Here is a 7,074-nt window from a genome sequence, read left to right as displayed (position 1 = left end):
ACAAATAATGATAAGGTACTTTCATACATTCCTTACAAAGTGGCCAAACCAGAATCATGGTTGCCAGTCATGCGAGGAAATCAGAAGCCAAGTAAATATTTCTAGTGGCAAATATTTTAATTATAAAATACATGAATAAATGAAGAATCAGCTTTAAAGGCAGCCATGCGGGTAGTAAAATTCTTTTTGTGTAGCATTCATTCAATAGCAATCAGTATCAGTCATAAATCTGGAATATAAATAGAAGATCATACCTGAGTATTTAAAAACGCATGGTAAAAAATTCACAGAGAAATTAGTAAAAAAAATTAGAGCATCCTAAATTACTATTTAAAGTTATCGGTATATTATTCTGAGGTAGATTTAATTAATTTTACATATACATATATGTTTATATCAGTTCATATATACATTTGTATAATCACAGGGGGACGAGCTAGGTGCCCATATAGCCTGAGATGGCGATCACGGATTATGCAAGTAACAGGTCCCATGCCAGTCTCATGGTGTAGCCATTGGTTGGACACATGGTCCTGCCAACTGTACCCATGATCCGGTGAAGAAACTTGTTACAAAAAGCATCAAGATGAGACTCCAAGGCACTAGATAGCATCCAGGTTTCGCTTCCGTAGAGCCAAACTGGGAGTATCAAGTTCTTGAAGACACGTAGCTTGGTCCTTCTGCATAGGTACCAAATCTCCAAATGCTCTTGTTGATCGAGTTCATGGCTCCTGCTGCCAGACCAATCTGTCTACTGACTTCTTGGTCTGATAGCTTAGAGATATGGACTATGCTACCAAGATACTACCAAGATATGCAAAGCTCTCTGTGATTTCAACGTCCTCACCACAAGCATGGATTGACTGAACGGGTTCCCCTAACAGGCCCCCAAAGTCCTAAATCTTGGTCTTGGTCCAGGAGACCTCTAGGCCCAAGGGCTTCGCCTCATTGCTAAATGCATCAAGAGCCGTCATCAGTGATTCCAGAAACTCAGATAGGATAGCAATATTATCGGCAAAGTCAAGTTTGAGACCTTGATATTGCCCAGAGTTGCTCCACACTGACTTTGGATAGTAGATTTGCCCATTATCCAGTCCATGCAGGTGTTGAAAAGTGTTGGTGCAAGGACACAACCTTGCATCACCCCTGAATTAACAGTGAAGTTCACAGGCCCCCAACACACTTTACAGCACTTTCAGTAAATAGCCTTGCTATTAGGCCAATAATCCATGTCAGAATCCCCTTAAGTCTCAGAATCTCTTTTAGCTATTTTTGTTGCACTGAGTCAAATGCATTCTTGGGATCGATGTAGGCTGCAAGCAACCCACGACCGATGTCACGACGGCGTTCCACAATTACTTGAAAGTGCTAGGATACGGTCTATTGTGGACTTGCCAGGAGTGAGTCCAGATTGCTCTGGTCTCTGGTGCCTTAGTAAGTTTCAGAAGAATGTGAGCGAAAACCTTGCCTTGTACACTGAGCAGTGTAATGCCATGGTAACTGCTACAGTCCTAACGATACCCTTTCCCCTCAACAGGTCAGGGGGAATGGAACCAGACTGCCAGATGGCAATCAAGATTGCATGTAAGCCCCGTGCCACAGGTTCACTCCCAGCCTTTAGCAGTTCAGCAGGGATATCACATATGCCTGCAGCTTTCCTACACTTCAGTTTGGAAATCGCCATCCTAACCTCAGTTAGGGTAGGAGGTTCCTCGCTGATGGGTGGGTCTGGCACAGGGTCTGTGATATAACTCGCATCCAAACTAACTGTTGGAGGGTGTAACTGGTACAACTGCTCAGAATACTCAGCCAAACGTGCACAGACCCTAACATGATCTAAGATGATCTGTTCACTGAGCGGACTGCAGTCATCTACGAGGAGGGCTTAGGTTCAGCTTTCTCAGGGCTTGGTAGGCAGGGCGAAGGTCATTTACCAAGAACCTCCTCAGCAAGAATCCTGTTCCTTGTCCCTTCTCAGCAGCGTCCAAGTCCTACGCACCAAAGAGCGATGCAAGTTCTGATTGCCATTCAGCCAAGCCATGCGATACACTCCTATGTCTCCAGGGAGTTGAAATTCTGCCTTGTCCTTGGGCGTATGCTAATGGACTACTGCAGTGCTTTGATCGTTTCGCACCTGTAGAACTCCCACAGAGCAGGGGGTCCGTCAGGTTTTCAAGTTATGTCAAGTTATGTGAATCTATCAGAGACTCCTATGGCGAACCCACGGACACACCTCCTTCCTCAGTCTGTCCAAGTGAAACATCCTAGAGTGGCCAATGGAGGGACGAGATGTTTGAAGTGGACCCGTACGGTAGCCACAACCAGCCTATGGTCAGTGACACAGTCGGCTGGAGATGCCAAATGCTACTCCTTGGAGGTGAGGATCATCGATCATCATCGGCCCGACCAGTAGTAGGTGTACCCACCCATACTGATCGTGCCGCGGCTACGTCTTCTCACCTCCGAGAGTGCACCCATCCCAACTCCCAACCGCTCCCTCAGTTGCAGAGGTAACTTGCTCGTCCTGCTGCAAGGACCGGATGTTCCAACGCCTACCCGGATAGCTCGCCTGAGGCTTTCGCTCCGGGTGGACGCCACCTCTGATACACATAAAAAATAAAGATTTTGAAGGGGAAATAACAACATACAAGGCTATTGTTATATTGTTATATTGAATGATATTATTGTGTATTATTGTATAGTTCTCTGTAAATCTGAAATTCTGAATGTCTCATGATCCATCTCAAGAAATTATTTACCAAACAGAGCGCTTGGTTGCCGTGGTGCTGCATATCAGAAAATGCAAATATATCTCCTGCAGATTGTGAGTTCAACATCAATAGAAAGGTTTTTTTTATCTTTATGTATGTGGGTGTACGAAGTTTGTTTACGCGTGTATGCACAGCAAATCTATTTTCTTGAGTGTATTTGCGTGTGCGTTTTTGTTTGTTGTCTGTAAGTCGGTGAGTTTTTTATGTATGTGTTTATTCACCCACGTGTGAAACTTTTAACGTGTCTGTGTGCCCTCAGAGCTTCCTTTCCAAGATGTTTAGTATATATATTTATTTTTTTACAGTGCAGAAAACTCTTTCAAAACCTTTTCACTTTTTCATTGTACATCTGTTACTGATTTTCCCCAAGGAGAGCTACGACTTTTTCCTGCAGAGCATCTTTTTCGTGTTTCCTCGTCTTGCAGCTGCGAAAAGGAAATTCTTAACCCCATCTTAAAGTAACAGAACATGACTTACATGTCTTTTTCTGAAGGTTTCCTATCTGCGGCTGAAACACGCACACTGTGAGAAGTTCAACTAGTCTCTTCATGTCTCTTTATCTCTCTATATATGTATAACCTATGTATGTGTGTGTGGTGTGTGTGTGTGTGTGTGTGTGTGTGTGTGTGTGTGTGTGTGTGTGTGTGTGTGTGTGTGTGTGTGTGTGTGTGTGTGTGTGTGTGTGTGTGTGTGTGTGTGCGTTGTATGTATGTTTGTGGAGATAGACAGATAGATAATTAGATAGATGGATATATGCATCTATATGTACATACATGTGCGCACTCGCGCACGAGCGTGTGTGTGTATATGTGTATGTGTGTGTTTGGGTGTGGGTGGGTGTGTGTTCAAAGAGAGGGACACACACACACACACATACACACACACACACACACACATAGAGAGAGAGAGAGAGAGAGAGAGAGAGAGAATGAGAGAGAATGAGAGAGAGAGAGAGGGAGAAACAGAGAGAGACATATACAGCCAGAGAGACAAGATAACTACACAGAAAGATATCATGAAAATAAAAAAAAGCATGTCTTTCTGGGTGCCGTCCGAAGAGTCACGCACTCAAGGGTTAATTCGGAGCAAAAGGTCACGTAAACTTCTGCAATAAATTCATAGACTTTAGACTAAGACACTGACTTACTGGCTTTCTGTTTGTAAGCTTGTGTTTATTTAGATTATTGCTCAAGGAAGTTAGACCGAATGAATAATCAGTTGGTAGATTGAAGTAAATTTTATTGGGGATGATAGTCAATTTTTTTTAATTATTCACTGAAAGATTTCATTAGATTTTATGTACGAAGATGTTTCATGAACAGGCTTATCAAAAGGATCTATGGTATTTTAATATTAACTATGGAGATTAATAATAATGATGTTAATGGCAAGGATTATTTCAGTACCACTCACAATATTAGCGATTATAAAAAAAAATGCATATGAACGGTAAAAAAATTCACGAGAGTTTTATTACTTTAATTAATGCTCTATTGATTAAGGTAATAATAACAATGGAAACCTAAATATCAACTTTGGTGATGATGATGATGGTGATGATGATAATGATAATGATAATGATGGTGGTGATGGTGATGATGATGATGACGATCGTAATTAATATTATTATTATTATTATTATCATTATCATTATCATTATCATTATCATTATCATTATCATTATCATTATCATTATCATTATCATTATCATTATCATTATCATTATCATTATCATTATTATTATTATTATTATTATTACTATTATTATTATTATTATTATTATCGTTATCATCATCGTCATCACCATCATCATCATCATCATCATCATCATCATCATCATCATCATCATCATCATCATGATGATCATCATCACCATCATCATCATCATTATCATTATCATTATTCATTCAATTATTATTGCCTTCTTCATCATCAATATTACCAACATCATCACCTATAGTATTATCATTATCATTATTCTGCTATTATCATGGATATCATCTTCCTAATCATTCTTATTCCTACCAGAATTATTATTTCTTATTGCTAGCATTATAAATGCCATTAATGGTAATGATGATGATGATGATGATAAATTATCTTGGATTACCTTGGTATTGTTTCATTACATCGATACTCTATTGTCACGTTTGTTTAATGTTAATCTTTGGGGTATGTTGGTTAAGAATATAATGAGTAGAAACTGATATAATTTATTTTATTTAAAATAATAACCCCTTACATTGTTTAAGAATAAAATCAGTAGAGAGTTACATAACTAATTTTATTTAGAGCAACGACCCCTTATATTTGAGATTGTCGACCCCTTCATGGTACACTTGAGCCGTTAGCAACACCCAGACATGTAAAGTGAATGAATATATATGATTTATGATGAACTAATCATAATGTCACTGTGTTATTTACCACTAGAAATTGGTGTTGAATGTTTGGCAATATTTTGAAATAATTCTGATAGGAAGGAAATTAAAACGTTTTTAAAGCCAGGCTAGAGGGGTTAAGGGGAGCTTTAAGCATAGAGATTATTATTGTTGCAATTAACAAAACTACGAAAAAATTTACCTGAGTTTAATGTATTATTTATCTCTGTTCCGTGTACAAATGCTTGTTTTTGCTTTTGAGAAATTGACAATCAGTCTTAACATCTACACTATTGGATATTCCTGGTTTACAGAAAAAATAAAAATAAAAAAACGCATAGAAGATGTTTCGAAGTGTAATCATCCTTTCAATATAATATATATTTATAGGTGTAGCGTGTAATAACCTTATTTTTTATTATCTTTAAGAGTATGATGACTCTCACTCCTACTCAGCCGTTGGAAATATTTAAATATTCTTCTATCAATAATACAAACATTATGCTATATGTTATTTGTGAAAATGTTTAATGCGTCATGTAAATAAGAGAAAGAAACCGGAAAATATTTTGTTTATAAAAGATGTGAATGAGAATGAATATCTTCACAATACAAGAGATGTATTTGACCGATTTCGATTGTATCTTCGTCAGAAATACATACATCAAAGAAATTACAGAGTAAATATATATCAGACGTTTGCTGACGAAACACCTGACGACTGTGACCTCCCAGTCGTTGTTCAGTGTTTCGTCAGCTCACGTCTGATATATATTTACATTGTAATTTCTTTGATGTATGTATTTCTGACTTAAATAGAATCGTAACCGGTCAAATACATCTCTTGTATTGTGAAGATTTTCATTCTCATTCATACCATAATAATAGTATAATATAATGTTATTATAATATAATAATATTATTATAATAATATAATATAATATTATTATAATAATAATATTATTATAATAATATAATATAATATGGTATTATTATGATAATAATGAATACGGTTCATTATTAGTTCTTATCATTTTTTTCCGGTAATAGATGTTCTTATTTTTATTCTTATCTTAGTATCACTTAAAAACCATGATCATTAGTTATCATTAATTATTGAAGTTGATATCATCACCATTGTTGTAGTCATTGTTGAAATGGCTATTCTTATCATAATTCAAATCTTTGTTTTCGTTACAACTACTATTATTATTATCATTATCATTATTGTTATAATCTTTATTATTATCATTATTATTATTATTATTATTATTATTATCATTATTATTATCATTATTATCATTGATATTATCGTTGTTGTGCTGTTGTTATCTTTATTATCATTGTTATTAATATATTTTTAAATCTTTATTATTGCTATTGTTGTTATTTTTATCATTATGGGTCACTGTTTTCTACTGTTGTTATTATTATGGATATAATAATCGACATTTTTATTTTTATTTATTAATCGACATTTTTTATCAATATAGTGTTATCTTTATTATTATCATTAAAGTCAGTATGGTAATTATAATCAGTGCTATTACTATTGTTAGTATTAGTATCTCCATCATAATTATTAACATTATCATTTATCATTATCAATATATTATCATAATTATCCTCACCATCAGTGCTGTTAACATTGCAATCTTCATTAGTTACTATATTTTATCATTACCATTTTTATCATTATCATCATTGTTATCATTATTGTTATTATGATTTATTTTATTGGTATTATTATCATAGTTTAGATTATTATTATTATTATAGTTTGGATTATTATTATTATTATTATTACTATTATTATTATTATTATTATTATTATTATCTTTATTATCTTTTTATTGCTATTATTTTTATTATCATTATTATAATTATTATTATTATTATCATTATTATTATTATTATCATTA

The sequence above is a fragment of the Penaeus monodon genome, chromosome 18 (genome assembly GCF_015228065.2).
Source record: "Penaeus monodon isolate SGIC_2016 chromosome 18, NSTDA_Pmon_1, whole genome shotgun sequence".
NCBI classification, from domain to species: Eukaryota; Metazoa; Arthropoda; class Malacostraca; order Decapoda; family Penaeidae; genus Penaeus; species Penaeus monodon.
This window is presented reverse-complemented; position numbering follows the sequence as displayed.